Below are 18,239 nucleotides of genomic sequence, written 5' to 3'. Positions count from 1 at the left end.
AAACTCTAAAATCTAACATGTTAGGTTCTAGGGTCTTTAGGTAAAAAAAAGGGTCACACCAGTTTAAAGGCCAAAAAAGTGTTGGACTCTTGACGACCGACAAGAGGGGGGTGAATTGCCCTACAAATAAAAAGACACATTTCTCGGACTTTACAACGTAATTAAAACTGACACTTGCATAAAAGGAATCAAGAAACTAATTAAGAAAAAGAAGCACCGAATTTACTTGGTTTGTAATAGGGGATTGCTAATCCAAGACTTTGAAAAATGCACTAAGATTCTCCTCTAGGCGGAGTAGCCTCTTACAACGTTGAAGCACACAATTACAAAGCTAAACAAGAAAGGAATTGATTACAAGTATTCTGTTTTAGCTTTGGGACCAGAGCTATATTTATAGCCCTGGTCAGGGCGCTTGGAAGGGTTTCAGGCGGCTGGGAAGGGATAAACTTTTATCCCCGTCGCACCAAAACGCGCCATGCCACGTTTCAGATAAAAGCTTGCTCTAGGCGCTCGGACTCAAGTTAACATCATGTTAACTATTTGGTCTCAGTTCTTTTGCTCCGACTATGCTTGCTTGGGTCCGGGTCTTCCACTTTGGCTCCGGCTCTGCTTAGGTGATCTTGGCCATCCAGAATAGAGTTCATCCAAACCCAACTTCTGTCCTTCGAGCAAACTTCCGCTCCTGCTTCTCGTCCCTTGGAAATGTCGCGCACCTCCTTCTCGTTTGCCTGCGTACTCTTCCGCAACACCTCGTACCTCGGACGCACCGAGCCCGTCAGCTCTCTCCCGTGCCATCTTTCTTGCTAGCTACGTTTTTCGATCGATTTCCTGTGCTCCTAAGTTCCTGCACACTTAGACACGGGGGTTAAATACCAATAAGACCTAACTTTACTTGGTTGATCAAATGAAAACCACCACGGAGTACTTACATAAAGTAGCCCTAACAAAAAATACATAGAATTGTTTGTAACGTAGGATCATACCGATTCTATCGATCACAATGACTTTGCTCTGACTCCACTATAAAAGACGATTCCAAATGATCCAAGAGCGATTTGTTAGTTCTGGATAATAGGATCATGCGATCCTACCATTTGGATCACGATTATGTAAATCATGGTAATGAGAAGTTGAGAACACAACATTGTCAATGAGAGTACTTTTCGAGAATAAATTATAATGGAAAGGTTTAGACTATACATTTTGTTGGACAATTTTATAGCCGGAGATAGAGGAAAAAGATTTGAATTTACAAAAAACTCATTCAAACTTATCTGTTGAGTTAACCTAAGCTGATAATCATAGGCTGTCAAACATGAACGGAAGAGCTGCATGGGATGACTGAGTTGACTAAAAATCTGGGCTGCCTTGTATGCCCGAGTGTAGACTCATGATTGCCGAGTCTGAGTGTGGACTCCCGACTCCCGAGTGTAGACTCCTGACTACTAAGTCCGAGTGAGACTTCGAAACCTCGAGTGTAGATTCTCGATTGCCTAGTACCGACTCCCGACTTTGAGTGTAGACTTCTGAGTTTAAGTGCAGGAAAGAAGATGTCGAAGCCTACTTTTAAGTAATTTTCTTGAAACAGATTCATCTTCCCTCGACTATGATTAGAGGTTATGATGGATATCCATTTACCAGGATACAACACAGAACCACGTATACAACATGCATTGGTTGTTCGTGGTGAACTGAGAAAGTACCTGATTACTATCACGGGCAAACCACTAAGCGAAAATACATGACAGAGAGAAGATTTGGGGAATGAAGGTGGATGGAGATTCTCTTCTTTTCTATAACTTTCGCTTCTACGTCTCTACCTTTCTTAAGTCCATTGTCTCCTTATATTGGAGGACCATCCTTCATCTGCATTAAACGTCGAGTAAAGACCATTCAATATCCACGACTTAATGATTGTCGTCGGCCCTCAATAATCAACCATTACTATTCAAGATGTTATAAAACCGTCATTAACAATAGTTAATGCTTCCGTTACCCTCTTGAGTAGCAAACAAAAAGAATCCATGTGACAAAATATTGGTTGTTCTACTTGGGCAAATTTTGCCTCGACCAGTCCAGCATTCGACACATGTAAATCATACTTGCACACGAGTCAACATGATTCAGTGTAATTCGGACCCTAGATTTGCACTCCCTAGTATAAGATAGGTAGATTTTATCTTTTAAACCTTCCCTTATGAAAATTTGTTTGCTTACTAGCTTATAGTAGACATGATGTCCTAAAACTATTTTGCTGTCTGTGTAAGCATTGACATATCTCACCCAGGACTCTCCTTAATACAATTCAGTTCTCATGAGTGTGTTTGTTCTTGGCCATTAATATGGTTGGTTCTGTGAGAAGTTCTAATAATTGTATCTCTAATTCTCTTAAAAGTGACCCCACTTTTTTCTTACATAGATGATCTCTTAAGAGTAATCTATATATATTCGATTGGATCATTAAAAGTCATGTGCTTAAACTCCATCCTTCATTAATCTATTGGGTCATTCCTCCACAGTGAGCAACTTTATCGGTGCAATTATGTTGTCCCATTGAACCTAGTTCTTGGGATCTCCAGTTTGCATAGGTTGGATTTCTTTTGTACCAACATTTCTCATTAGCATCAAGTTCATCCCTCACGATGAGCTTGCAACTAACTCTTTGTTTAACTCTTTGATTAACGGATCTGCTAGGTTATCTTTGACTTTACATAGTCAATAGTGATAACTTTCATTGAGAGTAGTTATCTAATGGAATTATGTCTATGATGTATATGTCTAAACTAACCATTATATAGATAACTATATGCCCGGATAATTGCCGATTGACTATTACAATATATGTAAATTGTTGACATCAGTTTTGCCTGTCTAGGAACATCTTCTAGAATTATCTTATTCATTCAACTTCTTCACCACATTTGTTAAGAGCTGAAAATTTAGTTCCATTATAGATCTGTAAATTCAACTTCTTCTGTTTTGAATAGAAGGTTTCTTAAGCAATTACCTAAATCACTTAAGGTCTACTGAATCACTTACCCTAAGCAATTTAGCACCCTTCTATTCTCATAATTTTAAGCCTTAAGCGATTAAGATGAAGCTTAATTGCTTAATATCTACCAAATTTGGCAACCTTAGCTCTTAAACCCGAGTCCTAAGGTTCCTTGCTCAATATCTGGTTAACTGTGACTTGTTGGAACTCCTCATTGCCTAGCATCCAGTCACCCTTGACCTACTGGGACTTCTCCATCAAGTGTCCAGTCAATCCTTTGATCCACTTGAATTTTTCTCCTCATGTCAAATGCCCGGTCCTCCATGACCCACTTAGACTTCCAAATATCAGGTGTCTGGTCAACTTTTGACGCACCTAGATTTTCCACTGCTTGGCTTCATCGACCAGGACTTTTCTTCATTTAACTTCATTCACTCGGATTTTTCCACCCGACTTCACTCATTGGGGTTTTCTCACTGGCTACATTCACTCACTAGGACTTCCTAATTACTTGGCTCATTTGCCTGGCTTCACTTACCAGGACTTTTCATCTTCCTGGCTTTATTCACTAGGATTTTTCAACTATCTATCTTCACTCACCAAGACTCCACTGCCTGACTTCACTACCAGGAATTTCTAATTGTCTGTCTTCACTCTCTAGGGCTTTCCAACTGCCTGACTTCACTCACCAAGACTTTTCACACCAAGTGTCCGGTTCTTCATGACTCATTTGATTTTTCTTCTTCTTACAACTATCTCGTTGGTCTTGCCTTTGTCTAACCTCCAGTTAGGGTTTTTCCAGTTAAGTATGCAGTCAACTTTGACCTACTTGACTACTCTTTTATATTAAACTGGTTAACCTTTGACCAATGGAGAATTACATCAATAATCTCCCAAATGGATAATTGTACCTACAATCTCCATATATTGTCAAACATCAAAACTCAAGCTTAAGTTAAACTGGTCAACTTTGATCCAGGGATAATTTCACCAATACTTCCAGTTGGGACACAACCTCTCAATGATAACAACCACCTGACTTCTGAGTGGATATCATGCAAGATCACTTGAAGCTCTTGGACTTAGTTGATTAAGTCTTAGAATCAACCATCTTATTGTCCAGAAATTTTCTCACGATGAATTCTTACCCCCTATATCTTCCATCTTGTACTTCTTGTCGAGGGACTCCCATAGCTCCTTAGTCGTTCTCTTTGTATTGTACACAATATGACTACGTTTGGTAGGACGTAATGTAATCCAACTTGTAATGTAATCAAATTTGTAATGTAATGTAATGTAATCAGGATTACATTACTATGTTTGGTGATACTATGCATGTAATCCTTGATTACAAGGATGATTACATTCCCTTGTTTGGTGTACATTATTTGTGATAATGAATGTAATTCACATTATTGTAAAATGACAAAAATAACCTTATAATAAAATTTAAATAATTTTATTCTTCCTCTCAATTAAATCAAATTTAATCCGACTAAATCAAATAAGATCAAATTAAATAAAATTATTTATAAATAACATTATTATTATTAATTTTTTGGGTAGCCACCGTCCTCAATGCACGTGTGTCCTCGCTTGACACAATGTAGATAAAGCTAGAGATTCAAAGAAAAGACTGGAAAAAGTAAATCTGGTTCCAACGGCTTCACAGTAGTTTAGAATCAAATTGAAAGATATATTAACTAGCTATTACACTGAACAATCAGACACTTTTGGACATCTTTATGTCTTCCACATTTGTATTTATCTGTATAGCTCAAAAGAAAACAAAGCAGACAAAGCTAACATTATAACTAAGAACATCAAACCACCAAAACAAAACCAAAGGAAGATTAATAGCTAGATCAGATATTTTTACTTAAAAGCAAGCAATGGATCTAATCCTGCAAGATATTTTACTTAAATAAGATGGAATGACATCTTCAATTCAAAAAATGAAAAAGGAATATCAAGTAATACTATCTCCTACTTGGATTCAGAAATACAGCTTTAGCTTAAAAAAGATGTATCCAAAACTCTGAATACAATGATGTGAAATAAGTTATCACACACAAAAAAATCACATGAAACAGTGGTATGAGATGCATGCACGGGCTGCTAACTTCCCTGCAAAGGAGCTCCTAGTGAGGAAGCAATGGCATCAAAAGCAACATCTTCTCTTTCACCTTGCAAAATATCAGAATCATATACATGATTCTATACCACCTTTTCAAAATCTGGAGCAGCATGGCCAAGTAACTAACACTGAAAGATAAACCAGAGCACAAGTCAATGACAAGTTTGCATTAAAACAAAGTTTAACCACCAAATCATAGGAACAAAACCAAACTAAAGTAAATCAAATTTTAATAAACCGAACAAAGTTAACCACCGAGTTTGCATTAAAACAAAGTTTAACCACCAAATTCTCTAGGAAATTGCAAGTTTAACTTGTCTAAAGAAATGACAACAAAACCTACAAGTCTACATCTCAAATATCTCCATTCAATAATGCTTTCACAAAAACTTCTTTCTCATCATCTGGTATGGTGAAGAAAATATTTGTAGTCTCACGATCACAACCAATTTTTCTTGTCGCTTTGTGTTGCTCCAACATGCTAAGCCCAGGTAACTTTGTTAAAATCTCATTGATTTTCATTCTTTTTTCAGTGCCTTCTGTTGGTGCAATATTCCCTAGGTCAAGGTTGACCTAGTTAACCAAGTCTGAGTCTTGGTTTGGGTTTCGATGTTTGACAATATATTGGGTTTAGATGATATGGACAATGCAGGTGCAGTTGTTCATTTGGGGAGATTGTTGATGTAATACCCACTAAACTTGTAAGATGAATATATGAATGTGGGATTTTGCCTTAGAAAAATAATAGGAAGTGAGTTGAAGCAAAAAGAAATAAAATGAAATAAAAAGAAGTGAAGGTCAAGGATTGAACCTTGAACCTCTTATATTATAATTCATAGAGTTAATTAGTAGAAACCAATTGGGATAGAGAGAAGATATTGATAGCAAAGGAGGGAAACTCATGATAAAGGTAAGAGTAAAAGCTAGCCAAAAGAAAACAAGAAAAGAGCAAGAGAAAGGCAACTTGCCTTCCTCCCTTTCTCTCCCTCTTCCTCTTTGATTTTGCCGAAAACTTAAAGAGGGATTAAGGGGATTCATTCCCCCTTATTTTATCATGAATGATGAGAGTAAATAGAAAATAAAATAAGTGTAAGAAAAATAGAAAATGGGTTAAGGGAGAAGGAAAGCAAAAAAATCAATTTTGCTACTTCTTCCCCCTTAACATAAAAGGGAGCAAGAAAAGAGAAAACTATTTTTCTCTCATTTTCTCTCATTCATCCTCTCCCTCACCGAGAACACCACAGTCCCCTCTCCTCCATCTTCGGCCCCAAAGCCAAGTTTTTTTCCCTAAGAAAGCCTAAGATACAAGGAGGACTTAGCAAAGGAATCAAAGGAAAAGGAACTAGAAGAAGAGGCTACTTCTTCTTCACCATACCTTTGATCCACAAGCGAAAAGGATGTAAGCTTCCCCTCACCTGTGGTACAAGGCTTTTATGTGATTTTCGGATTCTATAAGGATTAGAAAACCTAGAAAAGAATTTAAGAAAATTCGGCTAAAGAAAGGGTTTTCAAATCTAGGATGGTTTAAACAAGTCCTTATTTCATGATATTCTTTCTATGCTATGTAGGAAGGATTTTCTTCATGTTTTTATACTTAAATGATGCTTGATTAGAGGAGTACCTAACCCTAGAATTTCGGCCAAAAATATGTTAAGGAGGTTAGGGAAAAATATTGTTTAACTAAACTAGTACAAAATTTCTCCCATGAACTACTAAGGGTTTTTATTGGTTTTCTTGCTTGAAGGTTACTTAGAACCAAAGAAATCCATTTATATGTTTAGGCCAAGAAAAGGGCTTAGGGTTAGGAAGACCTTTAAATTTAAATAACCATGTTTGTATGATAGAATATAGAGTTCTCTTAAAGAATTGCATGTTGTACATTGCTAGAAATTCATGAACTCTTGTTTTAGATTTTCGGCCATGATAAGATGGATAGTTTAGAAAAGCTTGAACAAAATTCTAATATGCTCAAGACCTCTGTGATATTATGATATGGAAGTTGTTTAATGCTCTTATGTTTAAATTGAGTATAGAAAATTAGTTACATGATATATGACATGTAAGTTCACAAGGGTCCTAGCTTGTTTATGAACCAACTTTGTATATGATGTTCTTAGTAATTTTTGCCATGAAACTTACTTAGGTTTTCCATTCTTTAGGCCACTTAAAACCTAGTTTAGAGATTGGTAGGTTTCGGCCATAAGGAAAAATAAAAGAAAAAGGGAAAGAAACCTAGGAAGCCTAAGACACAATTCACATGTATGTTTATTATGCTTGTCTTTATATACATGCTATGAAACTTGTATAATTTCTCATGCTTTTAGGCTATTTGAAGCAAGTTTATATTCTGTGAGTTTCGGCCAAGTAGGGTTTAAAAGACCTAGAGGCCTTAGAAATGAAACCAAATGTGTTAAAAGTGCTTCTTATGAAAATATGATAATGTGTTAATTATGTCACATATTTGTATAATTTTTCCATGACCTAAATGGATCATTGTGTGTTTCGGCCATGAAGGGATAAATGCCCTAGAAACCCTAGAACAAAAATTAAATATGCTTATGTCGCTCTACATGAAATATGATAAGTAGAAAACCAAAGTTCTCATACTATATGTTGTTTAGTGACCTAAATGAGGCTAGGGTAAGTTTCGGCCATACCTATTGTATGATGTCTTGTTATGAATTTATACATGATGTTAGTTCAAGTTCACATGCTTGTATGTTTGTTTTTAGCCCTAATGAATACTTGTTAAAAGATTTACCAAGACATACGTTAAGGGCTTGAAGGACTTAGGAACTAGCTCAATATGCTTACTATGCTATTTGGAAAAAAATGCTATAAATATGGTTTAAGGTTTCCATGCTTTCATGACATTTGGGACCTTGTTTATATACTGATAGGGTTTGGCCACATGAGTTTAAGGACTTGGAGAACTTAGAAACCAAGTTAATCATGCTTATAACGCTTCCTATGAAATTTATGTGATGATGATTTAGGGTTCACATGTTTGGAGGTTGTTTTTACCTAAATTGAGACCTAAGGGGGTTCGGCCATGATAGGAACCCAAGGGTTTAGGAAGCTTAGAACCCAAGTTAACTATGTTACCATGTTTCTTATGATAGTATAATCACATGATATACCCTTATGCTTAACCATGTATGCTTGTGATTTATACCTTTTTATGATATGATATGTGGATAGGGATATGCATGTTTTAATAATATGCTATGTGCTTAGAATATGCATGCTTTTATGATATGCTATGTGAGTAGAAATATGCATGCTTTAATGATATGCTATGTACTTAGAATATGCATGTTTTTATGATGTGCTATGTGTTTAAAATATGCCTACTTTTTTATGATATGATGTATGCCTAAGTGATGCATACTTTTTATGATATGATGTATGCCTAAGTGATGCATACTTTCTTATGACATGATGTATGCCTAAGTGATGCATACTTTTTATGATATGATGTATGCCTAAGTGATGCATACTTTTATGACATAATGTATGCCTAAGTGATGCATACTTTTATGCTATGCTATGTGACTAAATGATGCATTTTTATACATGCTATTTTACTTTGTAAGGCTTGTACCAAGGGTGGACTCCTAATCAGTCCCTAGGCCTTGCTTTGTGATCTAGGCTAAGCCTTGCTTTGTGATCTAGGCTAATAAGGGATGGGCTCCTTAGTACACCCCTAGGCCTTACTTTGTGATCTAGGCCAAGCCTTGCTTTGTGATCTAGGCTAATAAGGGATGGACTCTTCAAATACGCCCCTAGGCCATGCTTTGTGATCTTGACCTAGTTCCTAGTATGATTCAAGACTTGCTACCTTAGATATACTTAGGACGCGCGCATCTATGTTATGTATGTATGGTACAAGCCGGGGCCCTAAATATGTTGATATTATGTTCAAGTATATATATGTAAGAAGAAAATGGTTTTAAAAGATCATGAGACATACACATGTTTTTCGGATACATGTTTTTAAAATCATGATGCATATAATCTATGATTATGTTATGTTGAGGCTATGATTTAAGATATGCCATAATATGATTATGTTATGTTTCATGCTATGTTTTAAGAGATGATATGCCATGATATGATTATGTTATGTTTCATGCTATGTTTTAAGAGATGATATGCCATGATATGATTATGTTATGTTCATGCTATGCTTTAAGAGGTGATATGCCATGACTAATTATAATGTTTGTTATGTTGCATGATATGCTTAAAGAGTATGATATGTTATGTCATGACTAGTAGAGATTATGTTAAGTTGAGACATTATTTGATTATGTGCTGATTGTTGGTTTTAGTGAGTAGGAAAGGAACTTACTGAGCCATGAGTGCTCATAGCTTACTTTCCTTGTACCACAGATAAAGGAAAAAGCTGGATGAGTTAGAGGAGCAGCAGGAGGGGCAACGAAGATGTGTGTGGCGGTGGCTAGGCAACTAATCAAGAACATACTTTAAAACCTTTAAGAACTATGCTTTGGTTTTGTGAAATGTAATACAATATGGGTGACTTGATGTTAAGTTTTTATTTACTTTGTTATCATGTTATGAAACCATGTTAGTGTAGTTCGGTTTTAATTAAGTTAAGAAAAATAAAGTCTTCCGCTGTAATAATAGCCCCGTCCCTTGTTGAGCAGGGAGGGCGGGCGTTACAGGTTGGTATCAGAGCCAAAGTTTATTGCCAGCTCACTACACACACATCAAGCCTCCTACCTGCCGCTCCAAGTAAGAATGTTTATGCTTAATTTACTTGTTATATGCTTATGTTTAATTTTCTTGTTACATTCTTATGTTTAGTTTCATGTTATATAACTTATGCTTTATTTTTTTTCTTGTTATACTGCCTATGTTTTATTTCTTACTACATTGCTTACGCTTTATTTCCTTATGTTACATTGTTTGTCATTATATTCTTTATTTTTCCTTATGTTGTTTATGCTGTAGATTCATGTTTTACTTGCTTATATTTGATGCTTTATTTTATGCTTTTAGTTATAAATTAGATTAGGAGTACATATTGGTAGGTTAGGAATAATACCATAACAAATAGATAGAAACAAACCAGTACGTTAGATTGGCTAAAATCGATAACCACTTACACTAGTCTATTTCTTTTAGATAAACATGGTTAGGACACGCAATGCCCGAACCGGAGGGACAGTGACTCCACCAGATCTGACGCAGGTAGTTGCAGACCTCCAGCATCAGATCGCAGAACAACAACAACTGATCACTACCTTAATGGGTCAGCAAGGCAACCGAGTTACCCCACCGGTGAATCCACTACCTGTTGTACCTACAGCCGCACCAGTGCCCCCGGCAGCCCCTACTCCGATGGTCCGACAAGAGGCCTATCTGATTCAGTGGCAAAGGCTTAAGCCGGAAGCATTCTCGGGAAACTGTGAACCATGGGATGCGCAAGCCTGGCTCAAAACCGTGGAGAACATAATGGAATTATTGGATTGGCCTGAACACGAGAAAGTCAAATGCGCGTCGTTCTGTCTTACCGGAGATGCCCGGATGTGGTGGGACAGAGTAAAGGCGAAAAGACAAATCAACCAAATGCAGTGGACAGATTTTGAGACAGAGTTCTTAGAGGAATTCTTCCATATGCGAGTGACCAACATGCACTATGACGAGTTCACTGAGTTCCGGCAAGGTGATCTGTCAGTTAATGAAGCCGTTAAGAGGTTCAACCGCCTAGCCCGACTGTGCCCAGAACTGGTTCGAACTGAAAAAGAAAGGGTCCGGTTGATGTTAAAGATGCTCCGACCCGAGATAGCTCTGAACGTAGCCGGCGGAGTTAATAGACCGCAGACTGCAGAGGAGCTGGTCAGCAGCGCCCTGATTACCGAGCACTATCAGGAAGCAATGAATAAGGGCAAGAACCAAGCACTGACCGGAGGACAGTACCAGAACTGACTGGAAAGGAGACTCAAGTGGAAAGAGGAAACAGTGGAATAAAACAAAAGGTGGTCCAGCCAATAAGCAGACCAAGTACCCTTAGTGTGCCACATGTGGGAAAATGCATTCTGGAGTATGTCGTCTGAGCACCAGAAAGTGCTACAATTGCGGAAAGGAAGGTCATTTGATAAGAGATTGCCCTACTCAGCTTCAAGCACCATCTTCGCAGAACTTCCAGAACAGGAGTGCCCCCGCACAGCTTCACCAGATGCAAACTGCCATAGAAGGAACTTCAATCAGCCAAGGAAGATTGGAGGCCCCTCCCACTATGACCGATGCCAGAATCTACTCACTTACCCAGGAAGACGTGGCGAACGCCTCTACTGTTGTCACAGATCAGCTACTTATTTACAATCAATATGCTGTAGTATTATTTGATACCGGGGCAACACACTCGTTCGTCTCAACGCCTTTTATGAAAAAGCTAGATATACCACTCCGAACTCTAGAGGACACGTTCTTAACAACCTTACCATCCGGGGAGATTATGCCATCGGATCACATGCTGCAAGCAGTACTCATTCGGATCGCAAACAGAGAACTCTACTGCAATTTGATAGTACTCGATATGCAGGATTATGACATAATTTTGGGCATGGATTTCCTTAGCAAGTACGACGCTTCAATCGAGTGCCGCAAAAGAAAAGTGATTTTCCGACCCGAAAATGAACCAGAGTTTGAATTTTACGGAGAATCAGAAGGAACGGAGAAGTTATTGTCATCTATTAAAGCACAAAAGATGTTAGACAAAGGATGTATGGGGTTTCTAGCGCACGTGGTTGATACTAATCAAGTCAAAGACCCGAAGCTAGAAGATGTCAGGGTAGTAGATCTGGATCCACCGATTGATTCAGCAGATCTGGATCGATCAGCCGATAGATTGGATCATGCCCAATCGATCGGTCGATCGATCCGGTGAGTCCCCGCGAACAGAACCCCTCTGGATCGATTGGTGGATCGATCCAGAGGTCCCAATCGATCAGTGGATCGATTGGGACGCTGCTGCTTCGATCGATAATCGCTGGATCGATCCGTGGATCGATCCAGACATTTTTCCAGAGCACAGAGGCGCTCTGGATCGATCCGTGGATCGATCCAAAGCCTCTCCGATCAATTGGGAGCATTCCAATCGATCGGGATTCGACCGTTAGCGTCGATTTAAGCCGCAGGCGTTCATTTCCTTCGGCATCGCTTCTACGACAGAGCTCAGAACTTCACCAGCGACTCCACAGAGCTCTCCACGCCAGTTCTTGAAGTTCTTGGAGGTTCTTCCAAGTCAAGAGGCGGATCTATTGCAAGAGAAAGAAAGCTAGGGTTAGGGTTTTCTTGTACTCATTGTAAGCTTTGTGCTTGTATTTTGTATCCTTTCCCCTTCTTCTTATAGTGTGAACTTGTAGGGCTTCTTCGCCTTCGGTAGTTACCGAAAAGGAGGGTTTTATTAGTGGAGGGTGCGTGAGTAGGTGTGGATCCTTGGACTAGTCACCTCTTGTGAGGTGGATACCAAGTAAACCAACCTTGTTAGCGTTGTATGCTTTTGTTTCTTATATTTCCGCTGCATATCTGTGAAGAAACGAGCAACGCCGACGATGAGCACACGAAGAGCTATTCACCCCCCCTCTAGCTACTTTTCGGTCCCAACAAGTGGTATCAGAGCGAGATTGCTCTTCATCGGAATCATCGCCGGAAGGGGCAAACAAAACAAGCAAAGCTAGAGGGTGAAGAAGTTGAAGCAAATTCATCAAAAGTCAAAGATTTCAAGAAGCTCAACTTCAAGATGCAATTCCAAGATGGACTTGGATTTGACACAAGGGTGGCTCCACCGTACACATCCACAAGCTTCGATTCTTGGAAATCAAGAATCGAAAATTTTCTTATGATGGAGATAGAGCAATGGTTTGCTCTAATGGAAGGCTTCAAAGCTCCAACAAACTCCAAGGGCAAGCTTCTCAAGAAAAGCAAATAGAGCTTGGAGCAAATTCAAAGGAGGGAGGCAAATGATAAAGTGACCAAGCTTTTGGTCAACTTATTGTCTAGCCACATTTTGGCTCAAATCGGAGAATTCAACGATGCCAAGGAGCTTTGGAGCAAATTGGCGACAATCCATGAAGAACCCTCCACTGTACCGAATCAAGAGGAATCCAAAGAGGGCGACTCATTGGAGCAAGATCAAGAGGAGGACTTCGAAGTTGAGAGATGCTCAACTTCCGAAGAAGAGGGAGTCCAAGAAGCTTCATCCTCAAAGGAGTGCAATCAAAAGAGCAAGAAAGGAGCATATTCCTTGTTTCATGTACAAGAGGATGAAGAAGAAGGTGAAGCCTCCACCTCTAGGATTGAGGGGGAGCAATCTTCATTGACACCGGATCAAGAGCAAGAAGAATCCTCCACATCCGGGTCAAGAGAAGATGAGGATGAAGAAGCTTTCACCTCCGCAAGTCAAGCAAAATCGAATGGAGGAATATCTTCGGATCAAGAGGAAGCTTCTACCTCCGGATCAAAATGAGAAGATGCCACCCCTACAAGCAAAGGTATAAACATTTCAATTAATGATAAAAGTCATATCATATGCTTTAAATGTAGGGAACATGGGCATTACAAAAGTAAATGCCCTCAATTGGCCAAGAAGAAGGGCCAAGTGGCACAAAAGGGCAAGGTGAAGCCCAAGGAGACCATCCCCAATACAAAGAAGAGCAAGGAGCATATTATATGCTTCTCTTGCAATCAAAAGGGGCATTACCGAAGTCAATGCCCCAAGGGGAAGAAGATGGTCAAGGCTCAAGGAGGAAGCTCAATTCAAGGGGGTGTCTCTAAGGTAAAAAGAAAGGTAACTTTCATTGAGCCTATTCGCTTGCATAATGGTAAAAAGCATGCTAATTCAAGTTTATATCATTTTAATGCTATTTATCATGAAAATAGGAGGCATGATAAAATTAAAGAAAATCATGTAGCTTATCATGCTAAGACTACCACACCTAGGATTAGGAAGATAGATAAAAATCTAGGCAATCACACTAAGGACCATAGTTATAAGCCTAGAAACAAAAATGCTCATGGGTGTAATGAAAAATCAAAATCTAAGGATTTAATGATAGAAAATCAAGTCTTGAGGTCAAGACTTGACAAACTAGAAAAGATCCTAAAAAGGATGGAAAATATCCTTAAAGGGTAAAATGAGCAAAATCTAGGTTTAGGACAACAAGGGTCATCCAAGGGCCATAGAGGTTTGGGATATAAACCTAAAATCAAAAAGGATGTACCTACTTACCATAGGGTTCCATATAGCTATGGAACCAACCCTAAGTCTAGAAGTCAAGTTAAGGATACAAGGAAAGTCATCCCTAGAAGTATCTTTGCAACAACAAATGTGACTAAGACTTCTAAGAAGTCTAAGAAAGTCACTAACAAGGTCACAAGGGAGGCTATCCCTAGAGTTGACCTAGAAAAAGTGACCAAGGCTTCTAAGAAGCCAAACAAGGTCACTAGGAAGGTATCTAGGGAAGTTATCCCTAGTGAATACCTAGAGCATCCAAGGAGTACCAATAGGTTTTGGGTTCCTAGGAGCATCTTCTCTACCCCATAGAAGGGTTAGAGAGTGTCAACTCTAAGAAGAAGGGTAGTTAACCCAACTTTGAAGAAATTGACACTCAAGGAGCATTTTCAAGGTTATTATTAACCTTTGAAAATAAAATGAATTTATGTTTACTCTTGGGAAGAGTAAAATGTGTCACAATTTGATAAATTGGATGATATTTTAAGTGACACAAATTGGGAGAATCATAGAAACTGCCAAGTTGGGATTTTAGTATGTTCTTAGGAAATTTAAGGTCAATCTAAGCCTTAATTTAAAGTGCTACCCTTGTGGAAAAATGAAATTTGCCAATATTTGAGGAATACACTTAATTTCAATTGACAAAAATTAATCAAGAGAATTAGAAATGCCAATATAGGTTTTGGCATTTTCTTGAAGCACTTTTGGGCAATCTAGGTTTAATTTTTAAGTTAGATAAGATTAAGGATACTTAGATAGGTAATCTAGACAATTTTATTTATGCTAAACCTTGCCATGTTATGTTTGCCCATCACATGCCATAACACCATATTTAGTTTTATATTTTTCATTCATGACTTATTATGAAAAATACAAAAATACCATGTCATGTCATACATACATCATGTAATTATAGGAATCTTTCTTTTGAAAGCTATTTCATTTTGATGTATGTCATAACATTATCATGCATTATGTTTAATTCCTTAAAAGCAAGGACAAATGGTATTTATCAACAAGTATTTTCAACAAGTGTTGTCAACAAGTGGTATTAACAAGTAACATCCTAAGTGGATGTTCAATATCCACAAAATGCCTAGATAGATATGCATGATCCCTAGATTAGGGCAAAACCAAACTTTATATCTCACAAAGACCAATAAGATGACTTGTATGTGTTTTAGTGCACATTAGATACAAGTGAGATGTTAGGATGATGAACAAAACTCAAGATGTTGATTTAGTGCATTCTTTTGAGTTTTAAGTTCATCAAAACATATAGTTATGTGTTTTCCCATCATTGGGAAAGCTAATGTACAAGTAATGTGCATTAAGCCCAAGGAATATGGTGGGATATTGGTATTGAAAATGTTTTTAAAATAATTTTGGAAAATCTTGGTAAAAGCTATCTTTTGATAGTAATCACCATTGAATAGTTAGACACAAAATTGAAGAAAACACTAAAGTTTTTGTAAGTTCTCAAGTTTGTGTCAATCTTTGAAAATATTATGTATTTTCATAGAAAACTATTTTTCTATGATAAATTATACCCTAAATAATGTCTATACAAATTTTTACGATTTTTAGAATTTTGTAGAATTTTCTAGGGGTTTCTGAAATTGGCTGAAATTGAATTTCCGTAATTTCAGGCCTTCAACCGATCAGTGGATCGATTGGAGTGCCTCAATCGATCAGCCGATCGATTGAGAAGGCATTTCTCACGAGCAGAAGCTCGCTGGATCGATCAGCCGATCGATTCAAGAAGACTGAATCGATCAGTGGATCGATTCAGCAGGGTTCAATCGATTGGAACCCAACTCTAATCGATCGAAGATGCTGATTTTGGCTGGGAAGGTCTGATTTCAGCATCTTTGAACCTATTTTAGTCTAGGTAACCATTCCAAACCCCTGAAAATACATTTGTATACATAAAAAGGGTGTTTTCGTGTGGAAAACAAGGATGGATTGGTTAAGGAAGGCTAAGTTGGAGTTTAGGTTGAGGTTTGTTTCAAATTTTGAATATTTGAACCTCAAAATTTCTAAAATTGGATTTCCTAAAGTTTTAGGGATTCCAAGTCATTGTTGGTGCAATGACAGAAGTTACCACCATGTCTTTAGGGGGAGGGACTCTTTAAAGACATGAAAATTATTTTTCATGAACCTTGGAAGGTGGTTAACCTTCCGTTAAGAAAATGCTCAAGGTTGAGTGTTTGAACTTTAATGGGGAGTGGATATCCTCATTGTTCAAGTGGTTTCAAGTGGATAATGCTCAAGGATGAGCATTTGCCTACATTGGGGGATAATGTAGGGTTAAGGATAATGAAGGGTATGAGATCTTCATTATCGTGTTGATCACAACGAGTGAAGTTGTGAACAACGATGAGCAACTCTTCAGGGGGAGAGTTTTCAACAAGTGAATTTGTTGATGTGTGCCCAAAAATGGGGCATGGTTTGATGTGTGCCAATAGGGGGAGAATGAAAGGGAGTAAGTTAGGATTTCATTACCTAGAGGGAGTTTGCCCTCTTAGGGGGAGAATGAAGGGCTTAACTTATGGATTCATATATTGGCATGAAGGGAGTTGAGGCTATGGGAGTAGCCTAATTTCCTAACTTAACAAGAGGTATTGTCAAACATCAAAAAGGGAGAGATTATTGGTGCAATATTCCCTAGGTCAAGGTTGACCTGGTTAACCAAGCCTGAGTCTTGGTTTGAGTTTCGATGTTTGACAATATATTGGGTTTAGATGATATGGACAATGCAGGTGCAGTTGTTCATTTGGGGAGATTGTTGATACAATTCCCGTTTGGTCAAAGTTGACCAGTTAAGATTGTGAAGGAAAGTCAAGTAGGTCAAGGTTGACTGGATACTTGACTGAAAGTCCTGGTGAGTGAAGCCAGGCAGAAGAAAGTCTTGGTGAGTGAAGCCAGGCAGAAGGAAGTCCTGGTAAGTGAAGCCAGGCAGAAGAAAGTCCTAGTGAGTGAAGCTAGGCAGAAGGAAAATCCTAGTGAGTGAAGCTAGGTGAAAGTCCTGGTGAGTGAAGCTAGGCAGGAGGAAAATCCTGGTGAGTAAAGCCAGGTGAAAGACCTAGTGAGTGAAGCTAGACAATTGGGAAAGTCCTGGTGAGTGAAGCCAGACAGGAGAAATCTAGATGGGTCAAGGTTGACCAGACATCTGGTGAGAGTCCAAGTAGGTCAAAGGGATTGACCGGATACTTGGCACGAGGAAGAAAAGTCCAAGTGGGTCAAAGGGATTGACCAGACACTTGGTGAGAGAGTCCTAGCTGGTCAAGGGTGACCGGATGCTAGGTCTTATGTACCAACAAGTCATGGTTGACTAGATGTTGGTTTAGGGGGCTTTGGACTTGGTTTTGGGCAAAAACCAAGATCTGGATTGATCCACCGATTGATTCAGCAGATCTGGATCTATCAGCCGATCGATTGGATCATGCCTAATCGATCGGCCGATCGATCCGGTAAGTCCTCGCGAACAGAACCCCTCTAGATTGATCGGTGGATCGATCCAGAGGTCCCAATCGATCAGTGGATCGATTGGGACGCTGCTGCTTCGCGCGATCCGTGGATCGATCCAGGCATTTTTCCAGAGCACAGAGGCGCTCTGGATCAATCCGTGGATCGATCCAAAGCCTCCCCGATCAATTGGGAGCATTCCAATTGATCGAGATTCAACCGTTAGCGTCGATTTAAGCCGCAGGCGTTCATTTCCTTCGGCATCGCTTCTACGACAGAGCTCAGAACTTCACCAGCGACTCCACAGAGCTCTCCACGCTAGTTCTTGAAGTTCTTGGAGGTTCTTCCAAGTCAAGAGGCGGATCTATTGCAAGAGGAAG

This window comes from Zingiber officinale, chromosome 4A (assembly GCF_018446385.1).
Source record: "Zingiber officinale cultivar Zhangliang chromosome 4A, Zo_v1.1, whole genome shotgun sequence".
In the NCBI taxonomy this organism is placed as follows: Eukaryota; Viridiplantae; Streptophyta; class Magnoliopsida; order Zingiberales; family Zingiberaceae; genus Zingiber; species Zingiber officinale.
This window is presented reverse-complemented; position numbering follows the sequence as displayed.